This window comes from Anolis carolinensis, chromosome 5, assembly GCF_035594765.1.
Source record: "Anolis carolinensis isolate JA03-04 chromosome 5, rAnoCar3.1.pri, whole genome shotgun sequence".
NCBI lineage: Eukaryota > Metazoa > Chordata > Lepidosauria > Squamata > Dactyloidae > Anolis > Anolis carolinensis.
In genome coordinates, this window is record NC_085845.1 from 42,459,267 (window position 1) to 42,480,523 (window position 21,257).

The following is a 21,257-nucleotide window of genomic DNA, read 5'->3' on the forward strand; positions in this document are numbered from 1 at the left end:
GTCAACACTTCAGTAAATTCTTGATGTTTACCTGCATATAATGATAAATGTTTAATTTTCTGTTTAAAAAAGTCCACATGACAAATACATAAACACTGTCCCTGTTCCGTCCCCCAGAGGTTTGGTTTGCATTTTTTTAGTTGTAGGAATAGCATCTGTTTGCATTTGCTCCAGGGTTGCTGCAGATTCTGCAGCAGTCTGATAGTTTAGCCTTTTTGCAAGTCTTTGCTGCTTGCAGCCTGCAAATGTATCATTTTGGTCTGGAGACCGCCCCTTTTCCTGGGGAAGGAAGGCTCCATTTTGAGAAGCCTATTCTGCCTTCTAGACTGAAGGAGAAACATCATAGATGTGCTTGTGTGGCCAAGCCAGGCCAACTCTGAAAAGGCCATCGTAAGTACAAACAATTGACCTGCCTTTAAAACCAGTGCAAAGCATAGATAGGGGAAAGACCTGTTCTTTCTAATAGCTTTGGCACTGTGGCAGAGAACATCTTCGGATTTCTTTGCCACTGGAGGAAGCCCTACCAACTTCGCCTCAAAAACTAGCTTTGAGCTAAGATAGTTATAGATAGTGTTGATAGCAGCTCAGAGCTAGGGTGAAGAGGATCTCTGGACCTCTTTGCTTTGGTGGAAGTTTACCCAGCAACCTAAAGGGGGAAAGCCAGCAAGGAACATCTGCAAGGTTTTATAAGTGGACTGTTTTTATTTGCAACTTTAATTACAAGTGCCAAGTCTGCCAAGGACTTTGTGAAAATAAAATTTTGTTGGATTGTTCTACTTGAAGTGCCTTTGGTTACTGGGATTTCCAGAGCTTCTCAGTAAGGCCCCCGCAGTTCATCTGGGCAAAGGAAGAAGCACATCCTAAAGCTTAAAGAGGTGCCTGGATGTGACAGCATAGTCCCTATTAATCTGTCTTTCTGTCTACCAATCTTGGAGGGGGGTGAAGATTGTAAATTAAAATGTGTATTTCAATCAGTTGTACAGTGCTAAATGAAATTTCTGGTGATCAGTCCATACATATAATATACTGAGTACACACCTGTTTTGCCTGGTTTACAATTTTGATAGTTTAATGACTTTTAATTTTTTGTATACTTTGAATTTAAGCAACCTTGACTCCCATACTGGATAAAAGGTAGGGTAAGAACAATCATTTCCTCTTTCCTCCCTCCTTTGCATCAGGGAAGACAAAAGCCCCTTCCACACAGCTGTATAAAATTCATTGAACTGGATTATATGGCAGTGTGGACTCAGATAATCCAGTTCAAAGCAGATATTGTGGATTGTCTGCCTTGATATTCTGGGTAATATGGCTGTGTGGAAGGGCCCAAAGTTAGCAGCAAGTGGTGGTGCTCAGGCAAAAGATACGTTGTGGGTTTTTCCCTTGAAACGTGTTGGAAGAAATCTGTCTGAAAAGGGAGGGGAGGTGTAAATGGCCCAGATGGTGTTGACCATTACTCCTGCCCTTTTATGACTTTCCAATCTTTGCAGTTCATGAATTTTAATAATTTAGAGTACACTACAAACATTGTCTTCTAAAATAGGCCAGTTTGAGATTTTAATCTCATTCAACAGTATACACAGTACTGTGAGTCATCAAAATGATATGCATTTGAGATGCAAATTAATGAAGGGTTGCTGCTTTGAAATCAGTTTTTGTTTATGCTTTGTTTCTTAAATGTTAAAATATCAATATAAAAAGGTAACCTCAAAGTTTTACAAAGCTTGATAAATGCAATCTGTCAGTCAATTTAATTTCATCTACAAGACTGAATGAAACACAATTGCGGAGGCTTTGGAGGCAGTGCCTTAAAACATCCACGGCCTTCATTGATGAATGGAAAATGTATTCAAGTCTACTCTTCTAGCTTTTTAATCAACTTATGTCAAAAAAACATGCAACTGTAGGCAACCTAGTAGTAGTAGGAACTCTAATAAAATTTAAAGGTTCATAGATTTCCCGCTGTGGTCTGTAGGATGCCTTAAAATGTAGGTTTTTAAAATGTAACAATATAACCAAATTATATAGACCTGCCCAGTTAATTGCCCTCCAACAGCGTGGCTGACATGCTAAAAAGCACAGCAGTTTAAGACCCCCCCCTATAATGCCATATAATCCAGATTATCAAATCAGATAATCCACAATATCTGCTTTTACCTGGATTATATGCGTTTATACTGCCATATAATCCAATTCAAAGCTGATAATCTGGATTTTTATGGCAGTGTAGAAGAGGCCTAAGTTTCATAGAGTGACAGAGTTAATCATCAGCTGCATTTCATGACCTGCCTTTTCTTAAGATTCATGTAAAATTAAATAAGAGTGAAGAAGAAAGTATTATGAGAGAGAAAAAATCGGATGTTCCTTTTCATTAAAAGCTACAATGGAGGATTTTTTTTTCTTTTTTGGGGGGGGAGGGGGGCAGAGACATGAAGGATATTTCTACTGGTAGTTGTCTCCATCTACACTGATACTTGAACCTAGCTTCAAACTGAGGCATCCAGACAACATTTTTCTTAAACATCTCATAAGACAGGAATGGGAAAGAGGATGAAAAGAATTCTTGTCTTGGGAAGAATAATCTTGGGAAGACCAAGATTATGATGCCTCTTACTCATCATAATCTATAGTGGAGGCTCCTTCTTTGGAGGCTTTTAAGCAGAGGCTGGATGGCCATCTGCCGGGGGTGCATTGAATGTGATTTTCCTGCTTCTTGGCAGGGGGTTGGACTGGATGGCTGTGAAGTCTCTTCCAACTCTATGATTCTATGATTCTTAAGTGTGTGTGTGTATGTAAGGAGACAACATACTTTATGACGTTTCCTGCATTTATTGTTTGTTTGTTTATTTGATTGTGTTTTAAGATTTTTTTCTGCTTTTCAGTATAATAATTCCAATGCAACTTTACAGTCTTGTAAGTAAAATAAAGAGCCAGTGTGGTGTAGTGTTTTGTTTGTTCAGCTAGTTCTTTCAGAGACCAGTATGTGAAAGCCCACTTGGCCATAGAAACTGACGGGGCGATCTTGGCCCAGTCACACTCAGCTTCAGAGAATTGCCTTTGAGTAAATCTGACCAATTTTTTTTTTCGTGTCAGGAACAACTGGAGTTGCTTCTGGAGTGAGAGAATTGGCCGTCTGCAAGGACATTGCCCAGGGGACGCCCGGATGTTTTGATGTTTTTACCATCCTTGTGGGAGGCTTCTCTCATGTCCCCGCATGGAGCTGGAGCTGATAGAGGGAGCTCATCCACACTCTCCCCAGGTGGGATTCGAACCTGGAAGCTTTCAGGTCAGCAACCCAACCTTCAAGTCACTTAGTCCACTACGCCATCTGGGGGCTCCTGACCAATGAAACCCAGTTTCTGGGAGAGTCAGCACAACTTATGCTGGACAAGGACTCTTGAGAGTCCAAGCTTTCATTCTCCTCTCAGCCATGGAAACCCATTGGATTCCCTTGGCAAGTCACTCTCAGCCTTAGAGGAAGGCAATGGAAAGCCTCCCTTTACTGAATTTTATCAAGGACACTCTATGAGAAGGGAACCATAAGTTGCAGATAGATAAGAAAGTAACAAACATTAAAAGCTCAGGAAATGCAATTACTGTCAGGATATGTGATGGTCATGGTTGATGGATTGTCACCTTGTCGTGGTGAGGGGGCTTGCGTGTTCGGATGAACCTGCGGGCACAACCACTGGAGCCATGCACTCCCAGAAGTGGTCGCAGGGGAGGTTCCAGACCAAGCACAATCCGAAGACCCAAAGACCTCAACGGCGGAGAAGGCGGAGGATAACATGGTACATGTTACAATGGCTGTGAAGGCGGAAGAAGGCTGCAACAGACTGAGAAGCCACTCTTGTTGTGTTAACCACACCACTGCTGGAACCTCACTCTGTGAAGACTGTGTGTTGACCGGCCGTGCACTGACCTCCACACATTAAAAAAAATCACGCACAGGTGCCTTCCAAGAAAAATAAAAACAAACCTACAAAAGTCCCATGGCGATCAGCGAGTGGAATCTGGAAGCCCCTAGTCACAGACTGGCACATGGGGGCTCTACCTCAAGGTCCGAGGCAGTTGAGTAGTTCAGCAGCTGTATCCATGACTGAGCAGCCCTTTTTAGGATCCCACACAGGGAAGGGGCTAGAAAAGGTGCCCTAAACATAGTCTGCCTCTCTTATCCCTGACTGGACTGCCGCGTCCAGAGGGGTCACCACTCTGCGGCCAAAAAAGAGAAATGAACTTTGGAACATGGAATGTACAGACACTGTTGGATAACACTGACAGCGAACGCCCCGAACGCAGGACTGCTATCATTGCAAGGGAGATGGGATGCTTTAAGATCGACATAGCAGCCCTTCAGGAGACCCGGAGAGCAGGAGAGGGACAGCTGAAGGAAGAAAAAGGAGGCTACACCTTCTTCTGGAAGGGACTGCCTGAAGAAGAGCGAAGAATACATGGAGTTGGCTTTGCTATCAGAAATGACCTGGTGAAGCACCTGATTGAAGCACCCACTGGCATCAATGAACGACTCTCAACTCTCTGAATTAATCTTGCCAAAAACCAACAGGCAACCATCATATGTGCCTATGCACCAACTCTAGATGCTGATGAAGACATCAAGGAAAAAATTTATTGTCAGCTGCACACCATCCTATCGGAGATACCTAAGGAGGACAAAATCATTCTCCTGGGGGACTTTAATGCCAGAGTCAGACGGGACTCCAACCTGTGGCCAGGGATCATAGGAAAATACGGGGTCGGAAACAGCAACTTGAATGGCATCTTGCTTCTCACCAAATGTGGAGAGCACAACTTTGTCATCACCAACACACTCTCCGCCAGAAAAACAAGCTCAAGACATCATGGAAGCACCCCCGGTCAAAGCATTGGCACCGCTTGGACTATGTAGTTACATGTGCCAGAGACCGCTGCGATTGCTTCTCACAAGAGCCATGACAGGTGCTGATGACTGCTGGACAGACCACAGGAAGGAAAACAAGGCGCAAAATGAACACCCAAGCCCTCCAGGAGCCCTCCAAACGAGCCCTTCTCCAAACAACACTCAAAGATCGCCTACCCACAGAACACCCCAAAAATGTTGAGGAACACTGGAACAAACTGAAGACCTCCATCATCACAGCCTGCGAAGAAACCATTGGATACAAAACTAAGAAACATCAAGACTGGTTTGATGATAACGACAAAGAGATCCAACAGCTAATTGATAACAAAAGGAATGCCTTCCAAACATAGCAGAGGGACACCAACTGTGCTGCCAAGAAAAAGATCTATGCCAGTGCAAAAGCTGAGGTCCAAAGAAGGACCAGAGATCTCAAGAACATCTGGTGGACAAAGAAGGCTGAAGAAATCCAACATGCGGATACCCATGATGCTCAGGGATTTTTCAAAGCCACAAAGATCATTTACGGACCAAGAAACCATGGCATACAGCCTCTACGCTTATCAGATGGAACCAAACTTCTGAAGGACAAAACATCAATTGCACTACGTTGGAAAGAGCACTACCAGAACCTGCTGAATCGCAGCTCCAATGTGGCCGAAGAGACCCTCTCACAAATCCCGCAACAACCCATTTAAGATGGAATCAGGTGTCAAGCAGGGATGTGTTATTGCCCCTACCTTATTTTCCATCTTCATCGCTATGATACTTTACCTTGTTGATGGGAAGCTTCCCACCGGTGTGGAAATCATCTATCTGACAGATGGCAAGCTATTTAACCTCAGCAGACTAAGAGCCAAAACCAAGGTCACCACAACATCTATTATAGAACTCCAATATGCCGATGACAACATAGTATGTGTGCACTCAGAAGAAGACCTACAAGCCACTCTAAACACATTCGCAGAAGCATACGAGAAGCTCCGTCCCTCATTGAACATCGAGAAAACCAAAGTGCTCTTCCAACAGGAACCAGCTAATCCCTCTGCAATGCCAGGAATACAGCTTAATGGTGTAACACTAGAAAATGTTGACCACTTCTCCTACCTTGGCAGCCACCTCTCCACAAAAGTCAACATTGACATTGAAATACAACACCGCCTGAGCTCTGTGAGTGCAGCATTTTTCAAAATGAAGCAGAGAGTGTTTGCTTCCGTATCTCTACATCCGAGTCCCCATTGGGGAGATGGTGGCGGGGTATAAATAAAGTTTTATTATTATCCGTAGAGATACCAAGGTGTTTATAAAGCCATTGTCCTCCCAACCCTGCTCTACGCCTGCGAAATGTGGACGGTCTACAGACATCTCACCCGACTCCTGGAGTGTTTCCATCAGCGTTGCCTCAGAAAAATCCTGCAAATCTCTTGGGAAGGCGGACAAATGTCAGTGTGCTTGAGGAAGCAAAGACCACCAGCATTGAAGCGATGCTCCTACGCCATCAACTTCACTGGACTGGCCATGTTGTCCGAATGCCCAATCACTGTCTCCCAAAGCAGCTACTCTACTCTGAACTCAAGAATGGAAAACGTAATGTTGGTGGGCAGGAAAAGAGATTTAAAGATGGGCTTAAAGCCATCCTTAAAAACTGTGGCATAGACACTGAGAACTGGGAACCCCTGGCCCTTGAGTGCTCTAATTGGAGGTCAGCTGTGACTAGCAGTGCTGCGGAGTTCGAAGAGGCACGAATGGAGGGCTTAAGGGAGAAACATGCCAAGAGGAAGGCCCGTCAAGCCAACCCTGACCGAGACCGCCTTCCACCTGGAAACCGATGTCCTCACTGCGGGAGAACATGCAGATCAAGAATAGGTCTCTTCAGCCATCTACGGACACACCCCCAGGACCCTATAACTGGAGGAACATCATCCTCGGCCTACGAGGGATCGCCTAAGTAAGTAAGCCATAATATCCACAGTATTAAGCATAGCATGATTAAAAATAACCATATAATAAGGTGTATTAATGAGACTCTATGTCACAAATACATCACAAAATCCTATTTCAAACAGAGTCCCTCTGTTATTCCCACTCTCTGTTCTCAACCTCAAAATCACAAAGGAAAACCCCTTTCTGCTTGGATCCTGCTTACGGTGCCAATAACCTAAGATCTGGGGTATATGCAGAATAATTCCTCAATAAATCCCACTCTACCCAGAATAATCTGTTCCTGAAGAAAAAACAGAATAGCATGAAAGAGCACATGTTAAAGAAAATGATGACAAAAAAGAGAAAAACGTGAGTAACATTATTGGCAAAGAAGAGAAAGAAATTGGGTGGGAGTAATGAATTAGACATAGAAGAATGAATGCACCTGTCTAACGAGTGGGAAAAAGTAACATTTCAGAAGCAACATAGCAAAAAAGAGGATCATTACTTTACTGGTATGATTATTAACACTTTTTCTTACATTCAAACATTACTTTTTATGGGCACTTCCAAAGATATTTTGAAAGTAATTTTTCAAGATGTTCTATTTCCTTATATATTTTTAGAGTTTCTCACTTCAAAAACAACTAAGCAAAGAGTAGTTCAACATATCTTGTAATGAATTATTTTTCTACATTTCTAAGAAGTAAAGGGGATTGGTTAGCAGAAATTAATCACTGTTTTTACTATTAACTCTCTAAGCTCCTGTGGTAGGTCTGCCTACTTTTGCATCCAGCCTTGTCAGTTGATGGCTCCAGTGATATGGACTAGCAGTATATTGCCTCTGACATCTAATAACTTCCAAGTGAATCCACTTTGAATTTTAATCTGAATCCAAAAGGAGCATTGTAAGCCCCTGGTGGCACAGCAAGTTAAACAGATGAGCTGCTGAACTTGCTGCCAAAAGGTCAGCGGTTCAAATCTGAGGAGCAGGGTGAGCTCCCACTGTTAGCCCCAGCTTCTGCCAACCTAGCCGTTCAAAAACATGCAAATGTGAGTAGATCAATAGATACTGCTTTGATGGGAAGGTAACGGGGCTCCATGCAGTCATGCTGGCCACATGACCTTGGAGGTGTCTATAGACTCTTCGACTTAGAAATGGAGATGAGCACCAACCCCAAGAGTCGGACACTACTAGACTTAATGTCAGGGAAGAACCTTTACCTGAGGCCCTAAACCCATGTGATGGATAAAATTCATCACTCTGGATAGTTCCTTTAAAGTTCAGATTAAATTCAAGATCAACTACTACAGTAAAATAGAAATCATTTGTTGCAACTGCCTGATATATTACCCATCTCCAGTTTGCCAGATGATCCAGTGAGGTCAGAATTCTTGCTGGTGGCCTCTCCTGGCTTTTCAGTAACTGCTGCCCCCTTCCCAGCTTCCAGAGCACAGAGAAAAAAAAAGGATAGGTGGCTTTTTTGAAGCAAGCATTTGTTTCAAATAAACCTGTATGGAGCAAAGATTCACCATCCCAATCTATATATATGAATCTCATGTGTGCCAAAATCATTCCAGATTTTGCTACTAACTGAAGAAATTTGTCAAGATGTCCTCCTGAATATTTATGTCCATGAACATGGACTGGGATTTCAAGATGCTGTTTCTGCACAGTTCCAACTTACCCTCTGCAAAAAAACAAAACAAAACACACACACACACACACACACACACACACACCTATTATTACTTGCTATTGCTATTATAAAATAATAGTTCCTGTTATTTTCCTCATAATTACCAAGCCACCGCAGGTCTAGTGTCAAGAAAGACTGGATATTCGACATTCTGCTATTATAAACATGAAAATTTATTCCTTACAAAATGTATTCAACTTTTCCTATCAGCATGAAATTGGCTAAGGAGAATCTCCTCAGTCAGTGAGGTCAGATACCATAGTGGCCAGGCTTTTGACCTGATATGATAATTTCTCTATAATTAACACAATTTCTTCACAGCTGCAATCAAAATGAACCCAGTGACTAGGCCTAAATAGATTATCCATATTATTACCATGTTTTCTACTCAGACCTCTTTACACATATTTAAAATTAACTAGATGGTTTTAATTAACTAGATACTTTTAATTAAATATTTTTCCTAAGAAAAAAGTTAATATAACCTGATATAGTTTTATTTTATAATTTGTCATGTATAATTCATAATAATTCTATTTTGTTTGAAATTTAAAAGTTAATATAATAAAAAATAATTAAGGGACATCATGAGTTCAACATAAGGAGAGATAACATTTTTCCATTTGGAGCACAATGACGATAAGTTATGGGTATAGTTACAGAAGGTATAGTTACAGGGGATATAGTTACTGAGTATATAGTTCCAGATAAATCTCCTATCTGGATGAAGGAGCAGAAAGGTCACTTAGTGTTGGCCCACACTGTGCTTCATGCTGAGTATTGTTATGGATACTGAGACTATCAAGCTGGAGAGAAGGGAAATAATTTTTATAATAATAACTTTATTTTTATATCCCGCTCCCATCTCCCCAGAGGGGACTCGGGGCGGCTCACATGGGGACAAGTCCAGTTCCAAAATATAATAAAATACAGCATAATTAAATCAATGTAAAACAGGTAAAATAGTATAAACATACAAACCAGCATAAAACATCAACATAAAACATTAGAACATTAGAGTCTGAACATAATATACAAACTGTAAGATAAAATTTAGCAGACTCTACAAGAGGGAATTAAGGATCTCATTACAGAGTTCAATCAATAAGAGTGGGGTGTGATAAAGTGCAGCAGTTGTGGCCACTAATAACTAACCGGAACTATTTATTCGAATGCACATCGAAATAACCATGTTTTAAGGTCCTTTCAAAAGATGGACAGTGAGGGTGCCAGCCTGATCTCCCTGGGGAGGGAATTCCAGAGCCGAGGGGCCACCACCGAGAAGGCCCTCTCTCTCGTCCCCACCAACTGCACCTGAGATAGGGGTGGGAGCGAGAGGAGGGCCTCCCCAGAAGATCTCAAGGTCCACATGGGTTCATAGGGGAGGAGGCGGTCATGGAGATAAGCAGGTCCTGAACTGTTTAGGGCTTTATAGGTAATAACCTGCACCTTGAATTGGGCCTGGAAACTTATTGGTAGCCAGTGAGGCTGCTTAAAGAGGGGTGTTGACCGCTCCCTATAGCCTGCTCCTTTTATCACCCTGGCCGCTGATCTTTGTACCAACTGTAGATTCCGAACCATCTTCAAAGGCAGCCCCACGTAGAGCGCATTGCAGTAATCCAGTCTAGAGGTAACTAAGGCATGGACCACCATGGCTAAGTCAGACTTCACGAGGTACGGTCGAAGCTGGCGCACAAGTTTTAGTTGTGCAAAGGCCCTCCCGGCCACCGGCCACACCTGAGCATCAAGCGTCAGCGCTGAGTCCAGGAGGACCCCCAAACTGCGGACCTGCACATTCAGGAGTGCGACCCCATCGAGCGCAGGTTGCCACCCTAATCGATCTTACAACTAACCTGGAGGACCTCTTGTCTTGTCAGGATTCAGCTTCAGCTTGTTAGCCCTCATCCAGTCCATCACAGCAGCCAGACACTGGTCCAGGATCTAAGGGGCTTCCTTGGACTTCGGTGGAAAGGAGTAGTAGAGTTGAGTGTCATCTGCATAGAGATGGCATAAAACTCCAAAACTCCGGATGACCTCGCCCAGCGGTTTCATGTAGATGTTAAAAAGCATAGGAGACAGAATTGAACCTTGCGGGACCCCACAGGTCAATGGCCAGGGGTCCGAGCAAGTGTCTCCCAGCTTCACCAACTGGGAACGGCCCTCCAGGAAGGATCGGAGCCATTGCAGAGCAACGTCCCCAATACCCATTCCGGCGAGCCGACCCAGAAGGATACCATGGTCGATGGTATCGAAAGCCGCTGAGATGTCCAAGAGAACCAACAGTGACACACTCCCCCTGTCAAGTTCTCTGCGGAGGTCATCCACCAAGGGGATCAAAGCCGTTTCCGTACCGTTACCAGGCCTAAACCCAGACTGCGATGGAGCAAGATAATCGATCTCTCGCAGGAACCCCTGGAGCTGTGAGGCGATCACCCGCTCCAGAACCTTGCCCAAGAAGGGAAGGTTGGAAACTGGCCGGTAGTTGTTCAATACAGTCGGATCAAGGGACGCCTTCTTCAGGATCGGTTTGACAAATGCCTGTTTTAAGGCAGATGGAAAATGTCCCTGATCCAGTGAGGCATTTTTAATCCCCACATACCAGTTTACCAGCACCCACTGGCAAGCTTTAGAAGCCAAGAAGGGCAAGGGTCCGAAGTGCATGTGGTCGCCCTCACAGCTCCAAGGATCCCCTCGACGTCATCAGGCTGAACAGTCTGAAATGAATCCATTAAAACTGGACAAGTAGATGTCTTGGTTACCTCTTGTGATACTGCTTCAAGGCTGGTGTCTAAGTCAGAGTGTATCTGAGCGACTATGTCTGCAAAATGATGGGCAAAATCGCCACATCGAGTTGTCAGATTGTCGGGGAAGGCCCCTCCACCACCAGGGTGGAGGAGCTCCCCCACCACCTGAAACAACTCAGCTGGTCTATTGATTGCAGACGCAATGTGGGCAGTCGAGAAAGCCTTTCTGTCTGCCCGCAATGCCGCGGAATAAGCCTTAAGAGAGGCTCTAGCCCGTGTTCGGTCAGATACATTCTGAGATTGGTGCCAGATGCACTCCAGTCTCCGTCTCGTCCGCTTCATCAGAGCCAGCTCCTCAGAAAACCAAGGAGCTGACTTGACTCTGCGAGAAGAGAGGAGACGTTCAGGAGCAATCGCGTCTACCGCTCTGGTCATCTCCGAGTTATAGAGATTGACCAGGGCATCGACAGGATCACCAGCCAACATGACAGGACATTCCCCAAGAGACATCAGGAATCCATCCGGATCCATAAGTCTCCTGGGGTGGACCATCCTAAATGGTCCTCCACTCCCGCGGAGGATAGGGGGAGCGGTCAGTCTAAAGCTGATGGTCAATCCATGACAATGGAAGAATGTTTTGCTCTTCCACAATGACCTCTCCTCCTCCCACAACAAAAACTAGGTCCAACATGTGTCCTGCCTGATGGGTGGGTCCAGTAATCACTTGGGACAGGCCCATGGCTGTCATGGCAACCATGAAGCCCTGAGCCGTGCCACATAAGGTGGCCTCCGCATGAATGTTGAAGTCACCCAGCACCACCAGGCACTGGGACTCCACCACCAGGCTAGAGACCACCTCAACAAGCTCAGGCAGGGAGACTGCTGCGTTGTGGGGTGGTCAGTACACAAGCAGAATCCCCAACCTGTCCTGGTCCCCTACACTCAGGTGAACACAGTCGAACCCAGCCGATAGTGGAACAGGATATCTGATCATGCCAATGGTTTCCCAATAGGCTACCTCAATCCCACCTCCCCTCCCTCCAGGCCTGGCTTGCTGCTGCACTCCGAAACCAGGGGGACAGAGCTGAGTGAAATCTACCCCACCCAGCTCGTCCAACCAGGTTTCGGTAATGCATGCTAGATCCGCATTCTCATCCAGGATCAAGTCCTGAATGGCATCTGTCTTACCATTCATGGATCTGGCATTTAACAGCAGAATCTTAAGTCCAGAGGGACTGTCATGTAGGCTAACTGGCTTATCTCTCTGCAGGGTCGAGTTAAAAAGACGACCTCCTCTCCTCCCCCACACAACCTCAATGGAGCCCCCCCAGCCCCGGAAACCCTCCCCCCCAGAGACAGAAAAAGCCAAAGCTGGGATTGTGGGGGCTAGTCAGCTCTCTAAAGCCAAACACTCCACTGGCGCTCTGCCTCGAGAGTCACTCTCAAGAACTCCTTGTGGCAGAGGCCCATATAAGTCCCTAGTGGACATTAGAGGGGAACTATATAAAGCAGTTATCTGTACTTGAGACCAAGATAACTCTTCTAATGATGATGGAGGGGGACTACATAATGAATTTATCTGTGGTTGGGACTAAAAATTAATCTGGTTGGGAGTAGAGAGCAATGGTGGTGAATCTAGTGAGTTATTTACTGATGGTCTCTGGGGGGATAATGATATCCTAAGGGTACCTGGTAAGCAACTTTTGGTTTGAGAATCTATTTTGAGACCCACAATCAAGGGCCGAATAATGGGGTCTCGCAAGACTCTTTTTATATGAATGCCCCAGCGATCTAATTGGGGTTTATATGCCAAGATCTCTTCCGATGTTAAATCGTCATTAAAAGTAATTATAAAAAATGAAGACAGATCTCGACTTTGATGTTTTCTACGAAGCCAATTTACCGACATAATTTTAACCTCCGTAGGACACCTTCTTAGGATCTGACTTAAGGATATTTTGATTGTCTTTAAAGAGCACCACCTACCCCTATTAATTTGGTAATCTGTGACCTCAACTGCCAATTTATTAGGTTGTAAAAATCTATGTTGAATTTGGTCACTTTGTTGGACCGTAGGTGCTGGAATATTGCCTCTAATTTTTCCAAGATCATAATCCTCTGTACTTGTTGTCTCTATACCCCTTGACCCTTCCATTCCTCTTACCATTCCCTCCCCCATTAGATCCCATCGCCATTGAGAGTCTCCCTCCCCTTGTCCACCCTCCAACCCCCGTCCCGCTCCCTCTCTGTTCATGGACCCTGAGTCCCCAGCTAGATCAGAAGCCACATCATCTTCCATATTCTGCATGCACATCTTGAGAGGTGAATTCTTCATTATTAAGGAGAGCCCAGTAAAAAGATGGTCCAATTTCTCCTTAAGGGTCTCTAAGTGCTGGAAAATAAGGCAGAATGTATTCCCTAACAATTCACACAGATGGGACAGCTCGGCATTTCTATTATTTTCATGAGCCTTTTGATTATCCATCCTCTTCCCTCTATCCCGAATCCTCAACTTACCTAAACCTTGTAATCCTATTCCCTGATCAACCCACCTCTAATTCAGAACCAACATAAAAATAATAAATAAATAAAGTAAAATAATATTACAAGATAAAACCCAGGTGGTAAATAATACAATGGTGAGTCTGAGGTCTGAATCACTAAATCAGTTAGGCTGTAGGCTTATTGCCACCTCCTCAAGAGACTCTCAGCCACACGATCATTCTCAAAAAGCCTCCATGGAGCTGTGCTGTGGCTTCTCCCTTGCCAGATGGAAATGTTCACTCCTGGTCCCATTTCATCCCATAAACAGTGGTAGGGTCTAAGGCCTTAGCTCAGGGAAGACAAGGCAAGTGGCCTAACCTCATCGGCACTAGCAGCGGACACTGGTGTCACGGTCACCTCCTAGTCCAGCGAGGTGGCCCCTACAATGCCATTGGTGGTAAAAAAGCGCGAGAGGCACGGCGATGGTCACCTGTAGTGGCACAGGCCACCTCCCAGTTAAGTGAGAGATGGTATAGGAGGGTCCAATCTTGCAGCGGCCTACCCCCCAGTCAGCGCTGTTGGTATAAATGGCCAACTCCCGGTCCGGTGAGGTGGCTCTTCAGTGCTGGCGGCACCAGTGGGAAGGTACAGAGCAGCGGCAACCAGGGGACCACACGGTTTGGCGCAGTCTCCTGTAGCTCACCAGCGGGAGACACTGAGCAGCAGCAGCAGAGAGGCCGCCCAGCCCGGCCCCCCGCAACCCACCAGCAGAAGGCGTGGAGCAGTGACAGCAAAGGAGACCACCCAGTCCAACACAGTCTCCTGTGGCTTACTGGTGGACGGTGCCGAGCAGCTTGGGAATATTCCAGGAAATATTCAAGCCCAGTTTGCATAGACAGTAAGTGGGATGACACACCACAATGGCAGAGTCCAAAGGATGGAAATTGGCCTTCAGTCTGGTGTGGGCAGTGGGTGATGGTAATTCCCAGCCAATGATGACAGTTGGTAGTTCCAAACTAGCAACAGTAGTATACCCACACCAATGATGGTAAGCTAGTAAAGGCCGATGGTAAGCTAGTAAAGGCCGGTAGGGACTCTTCCACACCTCTGTATGGCCTTGGATACAGTGTTGCTACTACAGCAAATGACGCAGGTACCTCGTGGTGTTCAATCTTGGTGGAAAGTCTAATAGGTGGCCAGCACCTCCAGGGACAAAGGGGCCGCAGTTCCAAGCCCCAGAGGTGTCAGGTGAGACCTCCTCAAGAACATGCCAACAGTAAGGAGCAGTGAAAAGGGCAAAGAGAAATTACAGCTCCAAACCCCCACAGTACTCCAAACAGGCCAGCAGCTAGCCACAAGGCTCCTCCAGAACAGGCCAATGGCAGGGAGCAGCAAGCTTCTGATGGGGAATTTTTTTATTACACACTGTATAATTAGAATACTAACTAATAAATTTTGAAGCCTTGTAATGATCTACAGCACCAGTTCTGTTCCTATCCATCTTTCTTGAAGTGGGAGCTTAATGTCTCTCCATGGATATACATATTACCTAGTTTGGAATTCACCACTTCAAATGCTTTTTCATAGTAGGCATTTACGCTCCAACTTCACATCTTGAATTCCCATCTACAAGCAGTCATACTAGTAGGCCTACCTCTCAAGAGCTCATTCATCAGCATAAGCTAGGAAATTCCAGAAAAGTAGGTTGTCTCCAGATTTCATCTATATGAAAAGTGCATTATGATTTTATTAATTTTCTATTTGTTTTTTTTAATTATTTATTGCTCAGGCTTGAAAAACACTCTAAATAAAATTAGCAACATCATTAGCAGCATTATTACAGACTATAGAATACAGAAGAAACTTCATTTGTATATTTGTCCCACTGCAGTTGTCTCATAACAATATCAGCAGGTCTCCACAGTGCTGTAGAAATTGTTATTATCCTATCATGTCGAGGTTTATGACTCCAGGTGGGAGCAATCAGGAGAATGAGATGAGCATTTAGGAGTTAATTTACAAAGCCCTACATAAGCTTATAATGAAATGTAAGACATGCTGTGACTCTTGTGGTTTAACCCCACAGAATCATCACCTGAAAGGCTTGAAATTAACATTTTTAAAAAAACCAGCACTACTGTGCCATGCTTCTTTCATTCAAGAATCATTTTGTGTATTATGTACTTGGGGAAAATCACAATATATTGAACAGATTTTAATGTCTTTACAGTCATTTTTCAGATGTAAAGTATCTGTTCAGGGGCATACAGTTACAGGATACTAAAACCAGTAGCCAAGCCATACATAACTGAGTGAAGAGATTCTTAGTAACTGATTCATATTAGAAATTGGGGTGACATTATATTTCCAAGGACATGTAGATATAAAAGTGAAGATAATAATAATAATAATAATAATAATAATAATAATAATAATAATAATAATATATCTGGCCATACTACAACTGGACAACATCAAGCATGAACATGTGAAAACTGTGGTCAGCAAAGAATACACACAAAGGGTCAGAAAAATTCTCAAAAGCAAGCTCAATGGAGGCAACACCATCAAGGCCATAAACACCTGGGCCATACCTGTCATAAGATATACTGCTGGCATTATAAATTGGACACAGGCAGAACTGGACAATTTGGACAGAAAAACAAGAAAACTCATGACCATTCATCATTCCCTGCACCCTCGCAGTGATGTTGACTGGCTATATCTGCCTAGAAGATCAGGGGGCAGAGGACTCTTGCAAGTAAAACAAGCAGTCAAAGAAGAAGAACATGCCCTGGCAGAATATGTAAAGCAAAGTGAAGAACCTGCTTTGATTGAAGTCAAAAATCAGAAACTCCTGAAAGCACAGCAGACAAAAAACCAGTACAAGAAAGCCACACACTACAAACTAGAGCTGACAGCTGGCACAACAAAACATTGCATAGAAAGTTCCTTGACAAAATTGAAGGAAAAGCTGATAAGGAGAAGACCTGGCTCTGGCTCACGAATGGGACCCTGAAGAAGGAGACAGAAGGCCTGATCCTTGCAGCCCAGGAGCAAGCCATCAGGACAAATGCAATTAAGGCCAAGATCGAAAAATCAGCTGATGACCCAAAATGTAGACTGTGCAAGGAAGCTGACGAAACCATTGATCATATCCTCAGCTGCTGTAAGAAAATTGCACAGACAGACTACAAACAGAGGCACAACTGTGTGGCCCAAATGATTCATTGGAACTTATGCCTCAAGTACCACCTGCCAGCAGCAAAGAACTGGTGGGATCACAAACCTGCAAAAGTATTGGAAAATGAGCACGCAAAGATACTATGGGACTTCCGAATCCAGACTGACAAAGTTCTGGAACACAACACACCAGATATCACAGTTGTGGAAAAGAACAAGGTTTGGATCATTGATGTTGCCATCCCAGGTGACAGCCGCATTAACGAAAAACAACAGGAAAAACTCAGCCGCTATCAGGACCTCAAGATTGAACTTCAAAGACTCTGGCAGAAACCAGTGCAGGTGGTCCCGGTGGTGATCGGCACATTGGGTGCCGTGCCAAAAGATCTCAGCCGGCATTTGGAAACAATAGACATTGAGAAAATTACGATCTGCCAGCTGCAAAAGGCCACCCTGCTGGGATCTGCGCTCATCATCCGAAAATACATCACACAGTCCTAGACACTTGGGAAGTGTTCGACTTGTGATTTTGTGATATGAAATCCAGCATATCTATCTTGTCTGCTGTGTCATAATAAAATAATAATAATAATAATAATAATAATAATAATAATAATAATAATAATAAAAAACTTTATTTATACCCCGCCACCATCTCCCCAACGGGGACTCGGGGCGGCTTTCATGGGGCCATGCCCAAAACAATACAATATAAACAGCATATAAAAGAACAACACATCACAACACAATAAGCAGTACAATAAATAATATCAATTACAAAATAAAACAAGGAGACAATGAAAAACAAGGGCAGACCACATGAACATTAATTTAAAACTCGGGGTGAGAGAGACATAAAAATAAAATAAAAACCACAGCGAAACAGGGTCATAAGGAAGTGGGGTATTCTGGAGGATAGATATTAGAGGGAGCAACGGAAAAGAAATATAAAATAGTTACTCTCCAACTACTCCAGAGTTACTCTATTCACTCTATTTTTTTAGCCAGCAAGAGGTTATAGGCATATCCTAGATTTTTTTTCCAATTGAAATAAGTCTCTAGAGCAGGGGTCCCCAAACTTTTTAAACAGGGGGCCAGTTCACGGTCCGTCAGACTGTTGGAGAGCCGGACTATGGTTTTTTTTAAAAAAACAATAAACAAATTCCTATGCTCACTGAACATATCTTATTTTGAAGTAGAAAAACAAAACAGGAATAAAAACAGCCTCAATGTTAATCATAATCATAATAAAAATAATAAATAGGGTTGGAAGAGACCCCTTGGGACATTTAGTCCAACCCTCTTCTGCCTTTGTGCAACAAAAGCATAAGCAAAGCACGTCTGACAGATAGCCACCCAGCCTGAATGTTGTTAATAATAATAATACAGTAGAGCCCCGCTTAACCGAGCCCTGCTAATCTGATACTCCATATTATTCAAGGTGCTACCAGGGGCTCCCCCCCTCTCCTTCTCTCGAATTTCTTCCTGGGGCAGGACGCAGAAGGGAGCTCGAGAGAAGGAGAGGGATAGGGAGGAGGAAGTGCCCCGTGAGTGTTGCTAGGCAGCAGCACTCATGGGGTGCTTTCCAAGAGACAAGGTCTTGTCGAGGGACGGGGCTCATCCCTCGGCAAGCCCTCGGCCCAGGGAAGCACCCCACGATCGCTGCTGCCTAATGTTTGCGAGTGCTTCCCAAGGGGCAAGGGCTCGCTAAGGGACCTTACTCGGCAAGCTCTCACCCCTTGGGAAGCACACCAAGAGGCAACAGCAATCGCGGGGCGCTTCCCTAAACCGGATTGCCAGGGAGGGATAATAGGGCCTCCCTATTATCCGAGCAGTTCCGGTTATCTGAGATTGGGCCCGCCACTTTATCTCAGATAACCAGAACTATACTGTACACCACACAGTCCTAAACACTTAGGAAGTGTTCGACTTGTGATTTTGCAATTATAAAATCCTGCATATATATCTCGTTTGCTGTGTTATACTGTGTCTTTGTGTCAATAATAATAATAATAATAATAATAATAATAATAATAATAATAATAATAAGGGTTGGAAGAGACCCCTTGGGCCATTTAGTCCAACCTCCTTCTCCCTTTGTGCACCAAAAGCACTAGCAAAGCACCCCTTAATAATTATTTATTAATTAAATGGTAATTAAAATACCATTATAAACAAGCAAAACTTTGGAAGGCATGCACCAGGTGAGGGAGGAGACGGCAAAGGCGTGCGCTTTTCCCTCCTCCCTTGCACCGCATGCACCTTCCTCGGCGGAGGAGGAGGGAGCTGCCGCCACAGAGGCCAGATAAATGGCTTTGATGGGCTGCATGTGGCCCCCGGGCCTTAGTTTGGGGACCCCTGCTCTAGAGGCTGGGAGCATTTTACAAAGTCTGAACTTATTGACTTACACTCAGCCCTTTGTATCCAAACTTATGGCTTGGATAAGTTGGAAGTTATTCCATGGAGAGGGAAAAGTGCCAGCATAACTTCAGGGAACCAGTTGGCCTTGGATACAGCCACTATTTCCCCACACAGACATTCTAAAAGGACAGAAGCACTGCAATGGTGAATGAAGTACAAAGTCAGTACAACTTTTACATTATCCCAGGATGGCCTAAGCTTTTACCTTTCACCCCTCTATTCAAAGAAGGAGATACTTCATTTTTGGTAAGAGTTCGGACACAATACTTATATTTACCTGTGTATCAGTCAACCCTGTTTTGGAGGGTAAATTTTTTGACTAAAATTTCTAGATTAATACAGTACATGAATTTATAGGATAAGTGGTTATTTTTGGATTTTATCTAAATACTCACCACTACTTTATATGGCAAGGGAGCCCCGGTGGCGAAGTGTGTTAAAGCACTGAGCTGCTGAACTTGCAGACCAAAAGGTCGCAGGTTCAAATCCCGGGAGCGGAGTGAGTGCCCGCTGTTAGCTCCAGCTTCTGCCAACCTAGTAGTTCAAAAACATGCCAATGTGAGTAGATCAATAGGTGGGAGTAGATCAGGCGGGAAGGTAACGGCGCTCCATGCAGTCATGCCGGCCACAAGACCTTGGAGGTGTCTACGGACAACACCGGTTCTTTGGGTTAGAAATGGAGATGAGCACCAACCCCCAGAGTCAGACATGACTGGACTTAACGTCAGGGGAAACCTTCACCTTTACCTCTGTATGGCATTTCCCATTTCTGGTTCACAATGGCTCTTGGTTTGGGACACAAGTGAAGCAATGAAAAAAGAGAGAACCAAGTACAGAATATCAAACCGTCTTATATTTCACAATGAGTAGCTTGACACATGTGGCCAAGAACATCAGAGTGTGGTCAAAATGACAAAAGTTATTAAAGCTTAGAGAGGCTGCAGAAATTTGGTCTGAGTTTTCCCGGAACTTTCCTCCTCTTCTCTCCTGCCTGCTGAGTTAACTGAGTGCAAACTACACATCTGAGCTTTGAACTTAGTTTGTAGCAGCTGCAGAAAGCTGAGACCAAAGTAAATAGTGGGAAGTGGAGAGATCAACAGAAATTGAAAGAAATGGGAAAAGGAGGAATTAATCAGAACTGTCTCTGCCAAAGCAGACAAATGATTTATTTAAATAGATATACCACATGTCATTGTCTGACACCAAATGACCTCTGTGCTTGCTCTGTCTGATGTCCAAGTATGAACTGTTGATGGGCATCTTCAAGTTCCATGATTTCTCTTGTCATGAGAAATCTCTATATTCGAAGCATCTCTAACATATGCTATTTTGCTTAGTCAAGGAAGACAGTTGTGTGACTCCAGGTCCAGTAGTTGGGTAATAAGTGTTGTCTAATTCTCTTCATACTTTTTATCCCACAGAAAGCATTTTGTGCTTAAAAAAAGAGAGAGATTGGAAATGTTGGGAATCGTATAGTTACAAAGAGATAGAACAAGGAGGTAATTTCTCTTTCCAAATATTTGATTAGATTTTTCTTTTTCTCATATTTTGGCATTTCAGCAGAACATTAATCTCTTAAATATATTATCATTTCAATCTTTAGATAATGTTGTCATTAGTCTGCTTAATATGCTCGCCATCACAAAGTAGGTCACATAATAAGCATCATAATTTTTAAAACCAAACCCATAATTTTAAAGTTTTAGTTTGGCATGAAATAATCACATTTATCATCATGCCTTTATTTTAATACGTTTTTGGTACACCATATTCAGTTTTCAAACGGTGGCTTGGCAACATATGAAGAACATATATTGAATATTATATACTTATCCTAATGAACTATGTCACTACTGTACTTTAGAAATGTATAGCTCTCTAGAGATGTTTGAACAGAACTTTTTG

The 21,257-nt window shown here is 43.8% G+C and overlaps 1 long non-coding RNA gene across 2 annotated transcripts in view; it reads left to right on the plus strand.

The window, feature by feature from the left end:
- Positions 1-287: 287 nt before the first annotated feature.
- The window catches only part of LOC134299121 (uncharacterized), a 22,449-nt gene continuing 1,479 nt past the window's right edge, over positions 288-21,257 (plus strand). For both annotated transcript variants that reach the window (XR_010006258.1, XR_010006259.1), the window contains exons 1-3: positions 288-390; positions 3,094-3,286; positions 20,774-20,851. This is a non-coding gene — a long non-coding RNA (uncharacterized LOC134299121). The remainder of the gene's footprint in view (positions 391-3,093; positions 3,287-20,773; positions 20,852-21,257) is intronic.